The sequence below is a fragment of the Xiphophorus hellerii genome, chromosome 2 (assembly GCF_003331165.1).
Source record: "Xiphophorus hellerii strain 12219 chromosome 2, Xiphophorus_hellerii-4.1, whole genome shotgun sequence".
Classification (NCBI taxonomy): domain Eukaryota; kingdom Metazoa; phylum Chordata; class Actinopteri; order Cyprinodontiformes; family Poeciliidae; genus Xiphophorus; species Xiphophorus hellerii.
In genome coordinates this window covers 20530629-20547651 of record NC_045673.1, presented here as the reverse complement: position 1 = coordinate 20547651, position 17023 = coordinate 20530629, and the positions used below count along the sequence as shown (strand labels likewise).

Genomic DNA, 17023 nt, shown 5'->3' with positions numbered 1-17023 from the left:
AAAGAGGAGCGGCTTCCCGGAAGCAGATGCCAGATGGTTCTGCTTCTAACAGTGGTACTCTCTAGCTGTCAGTGCTGTATTCCCAGTGTCATCCTTGTTCTGACTCTTTTTCATCTGTTCCTTCCTCTACAGTGAACCCGAGCTGAACACTCTCTGAACCAGGACTCACCTGAAGTATCTGATCCTAGCTGCTCTGTTGGGCCTTGCACCTGGGTGCGTCACGCCCGCCACTCAGCTGCTGCCTGTCCGCCCTCAATCACCTGCTGGAACTTCCCCATCTGGAAAACCACCACATCACACCAACTGTTGGACCCCCATGTACTCTCCTCTGCTTACCTCTGCCCACAGACCGTAAGTCACCATCAGGTTACTCCGTCATTCCCTTCATTACTTCCCTCTTTAACCGCTCGCCCTTTGCAGTTCCTCTGCTGGCCCGGTTCCTCCCTGCTGTCACAGATCGACGCCTCTCCACACGCTCTCCAGCACATTCTATTGCTAAATAAATCTGTTGAAACTGTTTGGGTGTCCGTAGTTATTGCTTGCCTTAGAGTCCTAGAAACCTCGCATTATGACAGGTTCACTGTATTTATTCTAACAAAAGAGGAAATCAAGTCAGTGGTTAACATCAGTCCAGCAGCTTCTGCCCTTATACATTAAATAAAGTACAATAAATAACCCTGAGCAATAGTTCGCAATGAGCAGGGTTAGGGTAAGTTACTGTAAGTCCAGTAAGTTTCAGTTACTGGTTGCTATAGTAACCGCCAACTGTCAAGAGCAGTGTAACATAACTTAATACACCAATAACTGCAGAAACAACTTCTTGACTAAACAAAATTAATTCAAAGAATAAAGCACATTCTGACTAACTTCACATTTTTAATATTGTTTGTGTGTTACACACATTTGGTTTTTATTATCATAAAAGGCCTTTAGCTCAGACAATATTCAGTTCTATTAAGCAAAATCACTTCACTTCTATGAAGAGGCTTTTAAAAGTAGTTGATATTTTGTTTGATTATTTATGTATTTTTTGGTACCGTTAAAAAAAACTATTTGCAGGTGATGTCCAAAGGGAATATGATAAGTGGTGCTTTAATCAGGACAGAGTGCGGGAGTTTTGCCTAATTTTTAAACAAAGGAAGCACACAAAAAAAATTACACTTAATAAATATATTTTTCTAATTTACATGAGCAAAACACTGACAGATTGCTATGGCACATTTTGGGAATCTGCCTTGTTATGAAATGATAAATTAAGGTCAAATTTTCAAATGTAATATTTTATTCCATACCTCGACTTCTGAACTTCTTCTTTACTTAATTTTTTAAGTAAAGGCTGCAGCAGGGAGGTCTTTACATGGCAGTAATTGACAAATCTGATGTCAGTGATAAACGATAGTCTTGTGACCTGGAGAATTGTTGGGAAATTCATCTATACGTCTGCCTCAGACGATTTCCCTTTCAGCCAGAATCAATACTGTCTGCCTGGATAAACGACAGGAAAACTGCACGTGAACTCTAGTAGTCTGCTTTGTTTCCATGTTAGTCAATGTTACTGTAAGACTGTTTGCATTTGTTGGTGGTGTCAAGATAAAACACAAAATAAATAAAAAATTATTTTAAAACATACAAAATGACTAGATTTGGATTAATAAAGAGTATTACAACCCGAAAAAATCTAAACTTATTTCTATTAGCCTCTACTGTAGTAGAGACTCTTGGGGTCCACACCATACATTACAATGAAAAATTATTTACAAATATTACAAAAAAGACAGCATGGATAAGAAACAAAATTTGCAAGGTTTGAATTGTTGGACAGGTGTGTGCAGCGTGATTTCTTGCTCCAGTTATGGTTCTTCACTTTAGAATGTAAGTTTCTTTCATGAGGTAAAGATAACGTGATTATATAAGGCTTGTTACTGGAGTGTGGTGTGTCTCAAGACAACAGATCCGTTAGCTAATCAATGTTCATCCCTTGGATAATAAATGGAGCACATTCCCTTGCAGTAAGAGACCTTTTCCATAGCAACATCTCCGAAGCCAACTGGTTGTACTAACAGTGCTGTGGCAGCAAACTAGCTTTCATCCAGATGACAAAAAAAAAGAAAAAAAAAACAACTTTGGGCTGTTACATCTTAAACCTGATGCTGTGAATTAAAATACAAAGCAATAATGAAAATACTGAAGGTTAACACCATCCATTTGTCAGTACAACAGCTGGTTACCATGGAGACTAGGCACAGGCCAGAGAAGACAGATTGCTAACCAAGGGATTTTCTAGGCCTCTTCCAATGGATAATGTTGGGTGTCAGGAGAACTTGCATGTGCTGCAACCACCCTAAGTGGTAATTAAGTGCTAGATCTTTAGGAAAATGTGATCTTATTGATATCATTAACATTTATGAATTAATAGAGACCACATTACAATACAAAATGACACAACAATATGTTAATTGCTAAAAATATCCCTTACTAATACTGAATATTGTTTTGTAGAAAGTGAAGGACCTGCACAACACAGAGTACTAAACAAGTTGTGTAAAAGGCGATCAAAACAAAAAAGCTCTGAGAAAATGTATCAACTAAACAACATCCACGTTTATTTATGAAGCTCTTCAACAAGACAAGTGGGCTAGAATTAATTCTTCTACACTCAGAAGAATTAAATGATTTGTTTCAGAAGAATTAAATGATTTTTTTCACAATCATTTAACGACTGTTGAACAGCGCAGTTATCAAATATCTCTTGATTATTTCAGAGGAAAGAGCAACACTAATATAGACCGCACGCACATCACGCGAACAGCCCTAAAAACTGATATGAGTGAGAAAATAAAACAATGTAGTGTAAACCAGAGTTTAATTTCTCTATCCATCTACTTCCTCATTTGTCTATCTTTTTTATTCATTTTTTTTTTTTTGCAGCGTGCTCCAGCAGCTTCTGCAGGACAAAGCAGTGCCACCCAACATTAACACACGCACAAACCTGCAAAGGCCGGTGACGTCACTCTGCTGACAGCATGCTCAAGGGACTGCTGTTGTCATGGTGACCTACTCACTTCTCTACTACTGTACAGAAAATACAGACCCACACACAGAGACCCACACACGCGCACACACACCCACAGACAGGGGCTCAGTCAGGCCAAAGCCTATCTGCAATACATGGAGAGTGAAGTGTTTAACATCGGCATACCGTGGAAGATTTCAGTGCTTTGTCTGATTTTCCACGTTTTTGTTCAAAAATAAACTTAGATCAACTTAGGGGGAATACAGTTCAGATTGTTTTAAATATTCTTCTTTGCTCATTGGGGAAAACTGGAAAAGCAATACAAGTTATACCCAGAGAAGTAATGCGTTCAAATGGCAGTTTTACACAAACCAAAAGCATTTTAGCATAAACATGCTTATTCTTATCAGTCATGTGAAAACAATGTGGCGCCTCATTGTGTTCAGTGTGTTCCAAACGGATGCTTTTCTGCATGCAGAGCGTGCTTAATTCTTACAGATGATCTGACATTTTCTCTGAGAAGAGAGAAAATGTGACAAGATCCTGCTGCAGTAAACAACCCCAAAGCATGACACTTCCACCTCCATGCTTCACAGCTCGTTGAGGCTCTTTTCCAAGGATTTCGTATGCCAAACATATCGTCTTTTTCTTTAGTCCACCTACTTTAATTTTTGAATCATTCGACCATAAAACAACTTTTCAAAAGTTCTTCGTCTACAGTATCTCTGCCAAACGTCAGGTTGGACTTTGAATTTTCCATAGAGAGCAAAAATTCCTTATTTCCCATGAGAGATAAACTTTTCCTCTCTCTGTCTGAGGCAAGCATGAACTCTTACAACAAAGCAAAAACCTGCAGGAGGTCCCATGATGATATTTTTGAAAACTTCTTGTAGAAAATTTTAGCTATAGTGGAACAGCTGATTTTTTTTTAACCTGATCCTGCCCTTTTTTCTGTTTCTTAAAAGCATGACTTTTATACACTGTTTATTTGATGCAGATTATCATTTTGAATGAGACATTGCTTTTCATTTTCGTCTCTAATTTAACTCCACACTTATGGAAGTTGTTGTTGTGCTGCTGAGTAGGGAACAGATGTAGATTAATAAAGAGTAGCCAAAGTTAATAGAATAAGACATTTTAAAAATCTGGAGACATACTGATCAAGACAATACATTGGGAAGAAAAACACAGAAAGTAATATAAGTAAATTAGAGGTGCAGATCATTTTATACACTGTAGGTTTTGGCTCTCTGGAGGCTGTGTGAGATTCATTACCTATGTCACATGTCTCCCAGATGGTTATTTTCATATCAATTAAAATGTATGGCTTCATGTTTCCATCCACAACAGCAACACAATCAGGGTTGGAGTCAAACTCATGGGAACTGCTGAGCAGAACAAGAACTCCCACAGGCATCTAAGACTTTACGCTGGGCTGGATGAACTGTCATATTACTCATCATTAATCAGAGAAAAGCTGGGTACTTATTACCCATAATGATCTGTGGCTTGTAACAGATTCATGTATATCATAAAATGTTGTTTCTGTTAAGTACCACTCTGAAATAAACATAAATTCACCACAGACTGTCATCAAAATGACCAGAAATCAAATTGCATCGGAAATATCAAATTGCGCTATATTAATCGATACAATGTGTTTCACTTAGTGAATTGAGTGACTACAATTAAAGAACATTTCAGTATTATTCTACTTTATTAATTGACTGCATTTGAGTCTCTATGTGTTATTTTGACCCCATTAGGAATAATGATCCACAATAAATTCAAACTCTTTTAACTTTTAGTGATCAGTGAATCAGTGAATGTGTTGTATAATCAACCAATCCTGAAGGATTTCCAATTCAAATGCATCTTTATATTCCATAACAACAATGGGAAATATTCCTCTTATCAGAGTCCATAAACTTCTTACTAAAGCTTTGCACATTACTTTAAAACAATGAAAGATGGCTTAGGGAGCTGTTTCAGTAATATTTCTCCACAAAAATAATGACAATTTATTGAATTGAATAACTTTAAGCTCTACAAAAGAAAATTAATTACATAATAATATTACCTAGGGTTTCTGAGTTGTTTTTCTTAAATTGTATCCAATAATTAACCCAAAAGCTGCTGGCTTATTTATTGGATACAATAATCCAATAATTGTTTTTTTTCCCCATCAAAAAGGGAAAGATCTCTATTTTGATGGGAAAGATCATCAAAAAATCCTTGGAAAAATTGGAGATAACTCCAATTCAGTTTTTGCAAATGAGGTGTTGCCATGATATTGAGGGAATATCCCAGCACTTAAAGCTTTGTGGTCATTAAATAAAGCTAAAGTATTTCCCCCCAATTTAAACGTCTGCAGGCATCTTGAACCATCAAGTAATAACACCCTCCTCCCCCTCTGTGTTTCTCTGTGTCTGAATAATTGTGGTTATGTAACACGGTTAGGGAAGGCACATAATGCCATCACTATGAGGTGCGGTAATTCTATCAGGACCTGCTGCCACCTGCTCTGGAGCAACAGTGCTGCATTTGTAACAACAAACAAACTAGACAAGGCTGAGTCACTGCAGGATGGAGAGCTGGACGCCTCTCTGAACACCTGCCAGCAAAGATGATCTAAACGTATGCTGAGGAAATTAGTTTTACAGATTCAAGCACAGATGCAAGGAAGCACCATTTGTCCTCTGGGCTTATAATATGGAGGGGTTTATTGTGGCGGACAATGGAGCTGCTCACATAAAAGAGGAGCATGCGATCTGAAGAAAGAGGTTGAAATGCCCCTTTAACTGAATGACATTAAAGGTATTATTCCAACCGTGACCTTTTGTTTCATGTCTTCCTCTCCTTCATCTCTCAGTCCGGCTCCCTCCCACAGTCGCCGCCCCTCTTTCCCGTCGCTGATCTGATAAATTGCGCTGCAGGGCAGCCCAACCTCACCTCTGCCCTTTTATGTAACGCAAAGGTTGCTATTAGAGCCATTAACCCGCTTTTGATTCAGGGCCCACATCAGCATGTCATCGGCCAGGTATGACAACCACAATGACTTGTTAGTACAGCAGCACCTTTGGCTTATGCAGGGATAATTTTAGGCAGGCCAGTAGCTTCGCCATATTCAGTGATTGCGATTCAGGAGGGCAAGATACAGGTGTTGCGTCATATGAAATGGAGATAAATAGCAGACAAGTTTGAAGTAAAATGGTTAGAGAGCAAACAGGTGGCCTATGCTACCTTCCTCTTATTAATAACTGTAAAAATAAAACGTATCGGAACATTAAATATTCTGCAGCGGCTGCGCTGACTGGTTAGAAGATGGAAAACCTGTTAACATGTTATATATAACTTTTTGTAATGAAAATGTTATAGTACATACATTTAAATATTGAATATTCTAATGACTAAGCAAGTAATTTCCATCTTTCTCTCGAGCCCCAAAACCAAAATCAGTGCAGACCTGACTCCACTACAGTGGAACCAAAGAAATAACTGAAATCTGCTACTTAGAGCTGCCTATTCGAATAGTTAAAACAGCAAATATAACTTCACATGCATTAACTAGAAACTGTCTTGGCACAGGAACACACGCTACAGTCTTTCTTGTTGCCATACTTTTGGGCACAGCCAGTCAGTGGCGAGGAAAATGAAAGATGATCATTGATTAAAACATCAACCAAAAACGTGTCAAGTGGCATTTAATCTGTGAAGAATTTAGAGTTATGTACCATAAAAACAAAAATTGCCAATTTTTAAATTTAAGCAGAGACAATTTACAACAGAAATAAACTTCTCCATGAATAATTAGCAAATATTTTAGCTACAGCTTTGTTCCTACAGAAGCCAGAAAACATGAGTAAAAAGCAAATGACACTGTTCGGCACTGATTAGCGTCACAGTTGGGTAAAACCTAAATTATTCACTTTCAAAGTATATTTTGACTAAAAACAATTTTCTGATCTTACCTGTCCTTGTTCATCTCCTTAATGCTTTGCTATTATCTACTGCTTGCAAGTCTTTTTAGAGTGTAATCCTGAAAGCAGAACTAAGACAGACTTCCTACCTGCTAATGTTCAACAGATTAAACTCTTGACCTTTTTGCAGCCATCCATATTGGCAGACATCAGCCAGCATTCAGACTCAGACAAACAATGTGTGTGTTTTGTCCATTTGCTGTGCTTACATTTGCATGACCGTGTGATTGTACTATAGAAAAGCTGCGGCTCTGTTGTTTGTTCAGCTTTATCCAGGTCGACTAGTTTGTTATTGATCAATACTGGAAACTGATTACTGTCTGTGTACCACAACTGAGAACCAATTTTCATGACAGAATTTATAATCACTTAACAAATGGACACAAAAAGACATTTGGACGTAATAAAATTGTCTAGTTTTTACAAGCTTTTAAAATTATTCCAAAAAGCACAAATCAGATGTTATACCTTTATGTACCAAGGAAAGATGAAGTTTTCAGTACTGCTCCAAAAGTCACAGAAAAATCCTCAAATATTTTATCATTTCCTGTCTGCTAAAATAAAGGAAATGACATTCTCTAATATTTGAAAATTGAGAGACATTGATAAATTTAAATAGTCTCAATGACTATTATTCTGATGAGAGAACTGAATTTTGGTTTTTGAGTCTTTCTGGATTCGACCCTTCACCTCATATTTATCCCTCTGCACAAACTTTGGATGCAGGTGAAGTTGACCCAGAAACCTTTTGACCTCTAGACTGGATATTATAAATGATAAAATGTGTAGAAGTTGTGGCATAAATGCCTTTCTTGTGTCAGTTCATCATCACTTCCTGTGCTAGAAGAAACATTTCTTTCTGCATCTGTCTCACTTTCTGTTCCCATAAACCTTTAGCTCTAAGCATGAATTTGATTACAAAGAGGAAATTGTAAACAGAGTTGATGAAAATACCAGGTTTAAATGTTTTGGATCAGTGTTGCAAAGCTTTCGCTACAATCCTTCTTTTTGCTTTTCTGAATTTTGATGTTGACAATATCAACATTACTGCCACCTACTGGTGCTACATACATATTACATTGTTTCTAACAGAAATCGTAAAGATGTGTGGGTTATTTTTTCACAAACAAGCAAAAAAAAAAACCTGCTTTCCATTTGTCCATTTTAATGTTGTAAAGGAGAAACAACAGCAAATTTTTAGCAAAAATCTAATGCATCAAAAAAAAGACTCCTTTCATTTATCTGATCCTCTTTGAAGTTAGATAGAAAAAAATGAAGAGCAAAGCTCATTTGTGCTGTCAGTGTTGCTCTATGAAAGTTATTGTTTTGTTTGGAGGGAGAAAACAACACACGGGTCTCTGGAGAGTTTTATCCATTTCATTCACTCCCCGGCCTCGCCTGCTTTTCTGTGCTACTAAACCCTGACCTCTGCCCCCTACAAACATGCTAGCTCGTGCATAGAAAACCCAGTAATGCAACACATGATGAGACAGAGGCACACACATGAGATTTCACTCTCAGTTCGCTAGATCATCAATACTTAGCCAGAGGCAGTGTGCAAGGCTATAGAAATAAATAAATAAATTGATGTCTGAGCGAATCTCTGTCTGCAGCAAAATGATTATTTATTTAGGTCTTAACAATTACTGCCAAGACGAAACAGTAAAACACTGAAAACAGATGTTGTATTCCTGCTGAAAAACCTTACTTTATTTTGACTGTAAAGACTCATAATATAATCAGTGCCAGGTTTCTGCAAGTTTCCTCCTAAGCCAACGTACAAATGTGCAGTACAGCGCTACTGTGTAAAATTCATCCCTCATTTCTTTTTTAATTTACATCCCAGGAGACACAATTTCAAGTAAGCTTTTAAAGGGGTCTCAAACAGTTTTTTTTATTTTTTAAGTTTTTCTAAGCAATAACCAGTATAAGGAAATTTGCCTTTGTTTGAAACTTCTGCACAGTCTTACAGCTCGGAAACCCAGCCTCGGCTGTTGAGTACCGCATCATTGCTTCCCTGCTTACAGTCTGAGCAGAACCCTCCCCTGACAACCAAAACCTCATCCTGTCCTATCAATTATTTATCAAACTTGTGACAGCAGTCCCTTGCTTTGTGTAGAACACATCTCCTGCATCTCTGTCATTTCTTCCTTTGTTATGAGAGTCCGCAGTGTCTCCGGAAACTGAACTATAGCTATAAGCTCAGAATGGCTTCTGTGATGAGTTTTCATGTTCATGAATCACAATATAAAGAAAAACAGCTGAAATTTGTTTTATAGAAAGTCAGATTCTCAGATTAAGTGCTGCAGAACAAATGAAAAGAAGATGAGAAAGAGGTTGTGTCGTCTGTGAATGTTAAGAGAGAAAGCAGCCGCAAAGTACAGCTTTCTGGCTGTCACTGTTGCTGAGTATGATTAATGCTGTCATGGAAACGGCCCGAAGTCCAGGCTATGGCAAACACAGGTAAGCATTGGTGATAGAGATGAAGACGTTTTCAAAGTTCTACACATTTATGAGCATTTGGTTCATCATCAGTCTTTCATTTAACTATACTGTAAATTGTTCAAATTGAGAAAACATATATCATAATACGATGAATGTAATAAAATAAATAAATAAACTGCAGAAGGAGACATCTGTGCATGTTTCTCATTCAAAAACCAAGGCCTCAGACTTTCATCATGAACTCTCTAGTGTTTGTTATTATCACTGAAAGATGTCAATACAACCACATTATTGCACAACTGTGTGTTTGGGATGGATGGTGTTACAGAACCACAGCAACCTGCAGTGTTCCCCTGGGTAATGCATAAAATGACTTGGCTCTGTGCTGCTATCCTCATACAAGCTTTCTAAATCTAACTTTACTTTTAAACACAAGCACAGTTTTTTAATTATCCATAACATGCTATTATCCGCATCGGTCTACAGTCCACAGACTCCTATTGCTTCTGCAACTATCTCCATTTTGTATAATATCACTGTGTCACACTGATTCTATAATCCACTACGACTAGGGTTCATAACACACACGCACCAGACAAATATCTTTTTCCTGAACAAGTGCAGGGACTAAGAAATGTTCCAACTTTAAAAAGTGACACCAGAACAAAACAGAGAGGACTCCCACCTGTCACTAAACTCTGCTCTTTGGAAACATTAAAGGTCACGAGGGGGAGAAAGAAAGGTGGACTTTATGTGGCATGATTCAGCAGCAGTAAGACATGTGGCTCACTTTGCACCGAACCAAATTACTGAACGGAAACAATGTCCAGCTACAGTATATGCAAACATACATACTGGAGAACAATCAACTGATGTTCAAATCTGGCTACATGTATCATGCATCAGTCCAAACTCTGAATACCTTAGAAAATACCTTATTTTATAAGACATTCAAAGGAATCTGGTTGATGAGGAACATTTTTCAGGTACAGCTGGGACACTAGGAATCCTAAATATCACAAAAACTCCAGTGATTTAAACATGTTTTCACTGAATGAGGGCACAATCTGATGTAAAGTTTCTTAAATGTCAACACTAACTGTTTTCAAATGATTATATTGTTGTGTAATCTGTCTATCTAAGCTACTTTACACCTCATCCTATATTATTTTTTGAAAAAAAAATTCTACTAAATCTCTGAAATGTAAAATGCAAATGTGTATCGAACTACATTGTTTTGTGCAGAGTTACACCAGTGTGTATTGCCAATCACACTTCAGAGTGGTTACTGGTTTATGACCAGCTCGTAGTCACAAACCAAACCTCTGGAGATACATCTACCTCCTGAGGTGGATTAGGAGCGTAATATTAATAAACATAGAAGTATGACACTTCCATGTTTACTGAAACCTTTGAAAAGTCAATGTTTTCTACAAGAACACATCTAGATCATGGAAAGTATCACTGGAAATATCATATGTGGCAACTAAAGAAGATTTCCAAAATTGATGCTGGATAAGATCTTATCCACGAACACAAAGAGTAAAAGCGACAAGCGCGGTTTCTCTGGACGTTTTCCTTTTTTATAGTTGCTACGTGTCTCAGCTCTGAGCTGTGCTGCTTCCTCTCCAGCACAAAAGCTGTTTAAATTTTATGCGTTTGCTTTATTTCCAGTTCGAATCTCCATCTGGGATCCATAAAGTCATCATAAATTATGTATCCAGGAGTTCTTTGTAATCCTCACAGGAAATTAACAGAAAGTGAGGAGGTGGGGAAATCTATGGTTGTAAGAATCAACAAATTGATAGACTTGAGAAATCAATACCTTTATTAATTTTTATCCTTTCTTACATAATATTGCATGTTTTGAAAAACTAAATGGATGTTGGTTGTGCATTGAGCTACAACACTGAAATGTCTATGTGAACAACACTTAAAATTATTTTTAAGGTAAGGTTAAATATAATTTAAAAAAAATCAATGGACTACTTCTCTATAATACAAATGTTAAGTGAGCATAATTCTGTTTTTTATCCAAATCCCTCAACACTGAACCTAATATCAAAACATTCAAATATTTCATTTTTTGCTTTAGTGTGCCTGCTCATAGTAATTATTCATTCCTACAACAGATTATCTGCTATCACAGAGGGATGATGACTTCAATTTCCAACCACCACAAGAGAAATATTGTTTCCAATCTTCCTCCACATTTTCAATTCTGTCCAAATGAGTTCATGATTGAATTATCATTTGAAAATAGTTTATTTTGTATTTTGTATAGCATTAACTACAGACCCACACCCCAAAATGACCAACACTGTGTCAAATGAAGTGAAAACAAAACCTTTTCCATCACTGGCCACTAACCACTATACCCATAACATGAATATTACTTAGGATGAATATGATTATGAATTAATGTGGGCATAGTGGTCATGATTGTAGTCTGCCAGGAAGAAAACAATAGAGTCATCAACCAGGCTTTTTACAGACAGGTTTTCAAGGAAATGTTGGTTTATATTGTACGTACATTTTACATGTACGCCGTGGGAATTGTGCATCATTGGTTGATTGATTAATATCTCGTCAAAAACAGTTAAACTGTACAATAAGAGAATGATGAAAATAACTGCAGTAAGAAGTCTGTCTGCATACTTGTGGATATTTGTGAAACTACTTACAGCTATTAGTTTAGCTAAATATTAATCAGCATGTTTTATTATTCCTGCGGTTTCCGTCTTGATTTCCAATTAACTACTTATCCAATGTTGGACAAACCCATACTAAGAAAAGAAATTAAGATGTGAGGCACCATAGTTTGGAGATTTTGTGGAAGTGTCAGAGAACCAGCCCTCGATGCTTTACAGCAGAAACATAATTCATATATTAAAGCCGTGTCAGCTGAATGTAATTTATCTGACTGCTGACATCTTCATGTCTCTCATTGCATTCACACAATGACACATTAGGATGTAGGATTTGTTCAAGATTTTCTAACAAAATATTCTGCTGGAACAGTAAGAATGTCTGACTTTCTACATTTTCACCTTCTGAAATATTCACAAACTTTTTTTTTGCCTCTAGCTCTATCTCCACATGTACAGTACATAAAAAACAGAATGTTTTTTTAAAAAATATATAAAAACTACTTTCTCTCTGAATGGTCCTTGGCTCTATTCTATGATTATTCTTTCGCCTCTTCTTTCAGAAATCTTGAGGGGCAACTGATTGCAGGTTTTTTACAGTAAAATGTTATTTCCACTTCTGGTTTGTGAGTTCAATGTTTTTTTGCTGGAACATGTAGAAGTTCAGAAAATCTGAACTTACCTATTCTAACCTCCTATGCAATATGTTGGTAATGAGAAACATTTTTCTAGGTCACCAGCTAATATTAAACCAGCTTTGATGTGCATAAAGCAGCAAGAATGCTGCTCCTTCTCATTTCCATCATTATCTTCACCTGCCCAATACTCTCCTATTCAATGCTCTTCAGTGATAATCTAAATACTGACACTACAAATAATAATAATAATAATAATAATAATAATAATAATAATAATAATAATAATAATAATAATAATAATAATTAGGAGTTGCTACAGGTTACCAATGATTGCACTCTTTCTCTAAACCTTTGCTAAAAGGAATCGCTCGTACTTCACTTTCACAAGTTCTTTATTTTGCATCTATGCAGTGGAGTATCAAAGATCATTGTGGTTGAAAGTAAGTTTATGCTAACCTCACTTTAATAGCTTAGGTAAGACTGAAATTGTCAGGGTTTATGTAATGTTTAATCCTGTTGGCAGTGTCTGCGATTGACCCCCATGTGTCCTGCTCTCATGTGATTGTTTTCATATGTGTGATATTAAGCGGTGAATGGGAGTGCAGGAGCTGGTGCATCTCGCATTTATTAAAATAATTGCAGCATTAGATAGCCTTTTTAAGTTTGCCTTTTTAAGTTAAGTCTCCTTCTCTCTCTGCTTATTTCTCTCACTATCAATTTCACTACTTTTCCTGAAATATTTTCATTGTTCAGTTCAAGGGTCATCATCATTTCTGTGTCGTTCTAGTGTCAATGCCAAAAGTTCACTTGAAAAGTAAGCCATAAACAACACTGAAGGAGAAGCTGAGGGCCCCTGCAAACTTTGCAGACTATTAAGATGCAACAGTGTCAAAGGCAGAGGTAATATTTAATAACGATAGCTAAAACTTAGATCAAAATGTCACTTTATTCATAGTAAGATGTGAAAACTCTGATTGAAAATGAAGGAAATATCTATTTTAAAATGATTTTTCCAGTCAGTTGAGACTCTGTCTCAGTTTGACACTGACATGCAAGAGATGTGTGAAATTTTTAAAATAGGTTTTTTACATCACAGTGTATTTAAACATAATATTCCATATTTACCACTGATACTGGTTCTGTAACAATGATCACTCTCCAAGCTGACTGTTAAACCTGATAAAGATGTGTGAAAATAATCACAATAAACTCACATTTTACTGCATTTGCATAATTGCACACAATTTGCTTGTACATTTGTGTAAATTGAGTCAGTGGCAAAAAAAAATACTGCATTGTTTACAAAATCCGACAAATAAATAAAGATGAACAAATTGCTGATGGCATACCTAACCTAGGAAGGAGCAAATGAGGAATAAGTTCATGTTTTGCTTCCTTTTGTCTTTGGTTGTGCCTCTTTCCTAACAGCTGTGTCTGTAGCCTGAAATACTAACCTGGTGGTCGCCAAATAAAGCAGGTTTATTTCCAATCGGCCTCGATTTCTTACAGCCAAAGCAACAATTATTGTATATTGTATTTACCGATGTTACCAGATGTACTTGTTGCATCTGTGTTGGATCTAATCAGCCAAGCAGCAGCTCTGAATCTGCCATGTGGCTGGCCGAGAATAGAAAGAAAATGTGGAGGAAGTTGAAAATCAGGTTAACGGGCAGAGCAGACCCACAGCCCACCCGGCTCACATGTCATCTTTAACCTCATCACCTCACTAATTACCAAACAGGGGGTCCACCCCACCCTCTTCGTTCTCATTCAACCAGCACAGACTCCTTTTGAGTCAGAACAAGGCCTGCAGCTCATGGAGGTAATAAGAGACTGTGAATCTTTCACATACGCACTTATTTTAGTTAGCCCCTGTAGTTTTCAGCGTACATCTGCTTCCCCACATAAACAGTATAGTTCAACTCAACCACATCTTAAACAAACTGCTCCACCCAAAGCGTCTCGTTCCAACATCACAGTCAGAAGACATTAGAGGAAAACCTTTAACAAGAGCAAAGCACAATGACTTGATTCATTTTACCAAAAAGGATTTTTGTCAGCATTGCTAAAAATGAGTCAGCTCCTTTTTCAAATGGCCGAAAAAAACAACAAACAAACAAACAAAGAACTGCAAATGTAAAAGCAGAAGGTACCCCTGGAAACTTTTCGCATTTTCTTTTTTACACAAACCAAAAACTGTACAGTAAAGACATTAAATGTATTTTTTCTAGTAAATATCTTAAAGGGGAAGTATTATGTGTTTTCCAACCACATAGTGCCATTTCATAGCACAATCAAGTAATCATGCTACCTTCAGTGGTTATTAACATGACTTACAAGAAATTTGACTTTGCAATTTGATGCCTTGGTGTCTGTCTCTTTAAGAAACCCTTTAACTTTCCGACACTCTTCCATCAGCATGTCATCACATTGATCTTCTATTAACCCTTTCACAATGTTTTAACCAGCGTTGTGCAGAGAAGTAGCTCGTATAATGAGCTCAGCAGATGTGCAGTTCCACCAGGTGTTTGCTAATTGTTGCTGGCTAGTCTGAAGGAGTGAGTGGGTAAGTTGTGGGGGAAAGCTGCTCTGTCAGGTGGAAGCCCAGGTAGAAAAAGTTCAAGAGATATGAATACTTTTGTGAAGCCAGGATAAGCATTTAGACATTTGGGGATTTGAGAAAAAATCTTTAAAATAGGAATAATCAATCACAGTGATTATCTGATGAGACAATATTTCAAGAGATAAGTAAAGGTGCCAGCATACATCTGCAGGTTAATTCACAAAATTACAATTTTTCTTGATTTTGAAAGTTTGGGATTACAATGGTTCTTGGCATCACAGCAGCCATTATGTTCTTAGCAGCCATAAGGTTGAGTGTCCACTGCTGTCAGTGCTGGGTCAGGCCAGAGCACCTGGCATTCGATATGCCCTGATAAATGGTTTTCAGACTCCGCCCACACGAAGAGCGGCAGCATACAGAAGGTGTGGACCCATTCTGCTCTAAATGAGAGTCTGTAATTTCATCAGTTAACAGCGCTGATGACTGACAGTGCCCACAAGCTCTCCCTGTTTCCAAATATAAACCCACCCCACCGCCTAAAAGATTAAACCGACCCAACCCAAATCCTGCTCTCTGCAACTTCTCAGCAGTGGAAACATAATCTGTCTTTATATTCACACACTGACCTGCCAACAGCAGCGGGCAGCCAACCAAACCTCCCAGTCACATCAAACATAAACTCACTATCGAACACACAGCTGTCTCCTCTAAATTTGCTTTAGTGCGATGAGCATATTTCAGCAAATAGGCCGTTATCCAGAGTAAATATCATTCAGCCAATCTCATTGGGATGGATTTAAAAAAGGAACTGCTCCGTTCCCCAAATCCTTCTTTAAACGGCCCGGTCCAACGTCCTGATCCAGCTGAGCCACTCACTTTGCAATGCAGAATGAAGCGACACGCACACAAGACTCACAGCTGCAAGTTTCTAAAGAACCAGCTTCTGATGTGCACACATTCAAATAATTATGCATCCATATTCTATCATTTGTTACCTTATTTTTTGTTCACACAAATGCAGTTAAAGGAAAATTACAGTGACTGGTTTAATTGTCAGAGGAAACACTTCCTGCTTCCACACTATTTGAAAGAAAAAGTAGAAGATATAGGTTCTGCTAGTCAAATGGATTTGATTATTTGATTACTGTCAGAGTGAGCACCTCTATAAAAAAGCATGGGGATGAGCAGGTGCATGCAAGGGTGATTGACAGCGCTAAGGACCTCCTCCAGCGTCTGATTGGTTGTCTCTAGTTCACACCGGAGAAGATACAGGAGTTAGATTTTTTCACAGATTATTTATCTCATACCATACTGTCACGACATAGAGACAGTTTCAACAGATGTGTAAAATTATATAAATATATTTTTTTATAAAAGTTACATACTGCCCCTTTAAAGACCAGAGGTCTAGGAGTCAAACCTCATGAACGTTAGCTCACACGATCAGGAATGAAAGCAACAAAATAAGTAAGCTGCAGATCATCACTGTGACAGATATGCAGACATTTCCCTCTGAAGAATTCAGAAGAAAGGTGGCATAAGTCTTATTTGGATGCAAAAAACAACACTGTTTTGTCATTTCAAGTTGGCAGAAAATATGCTGAGCAAATTAAAATAAACTGATGACTGAAACAAAATGCTGGGAATGATCAGTCGGTGGAAATGTTTAGCAGCGTTTCCCTACAAAGCTCCCTCTTTGGTAAATGGTCTATCCAAGAAGCCCTTCCTTCCTGACA

The 17023-nt window shown here is 37.4% G+C and overlaps 1 protein-coding gene and 1 long non-coding RNA gene across 3 annotated transcripts in view; one reads left to right on the top strand and one right to left on the bottom strand.

The window, feature by feature from the left end:
- smpd3 (sphingomyelin phosphodiesterase 3) overlaps positions 1-17023 on the bottom strand; it is a 74884-nt gene that overhangs the window by 41308 nt on the left and 16553 nt on the right. Inside the window, exon 2 of one of the 2 annotated variants that reach the window (XM_032587252.1) lies at positions 170-278. The exons of the other annotated variant lie outside the window; for it this stretch is intronic. The gene's annotated coding sequence lies outside the window, so the exon portion shown is untranslated. The remainder of the gene's footprint in view (positions 1-169; positions 279-17023) is intronic. 2 annotated transcript variants of the gene reach the window in all.
- Positions 61-517, top strand: LOC116735397 (uncharacterized). Its single transcript, XR_004342377.1, has 2 exons — positions 61-351; positions 421-517. It is a non-coding gene; the product is annotated as an uncharacterized LOC116735397 (long non-coding RNA).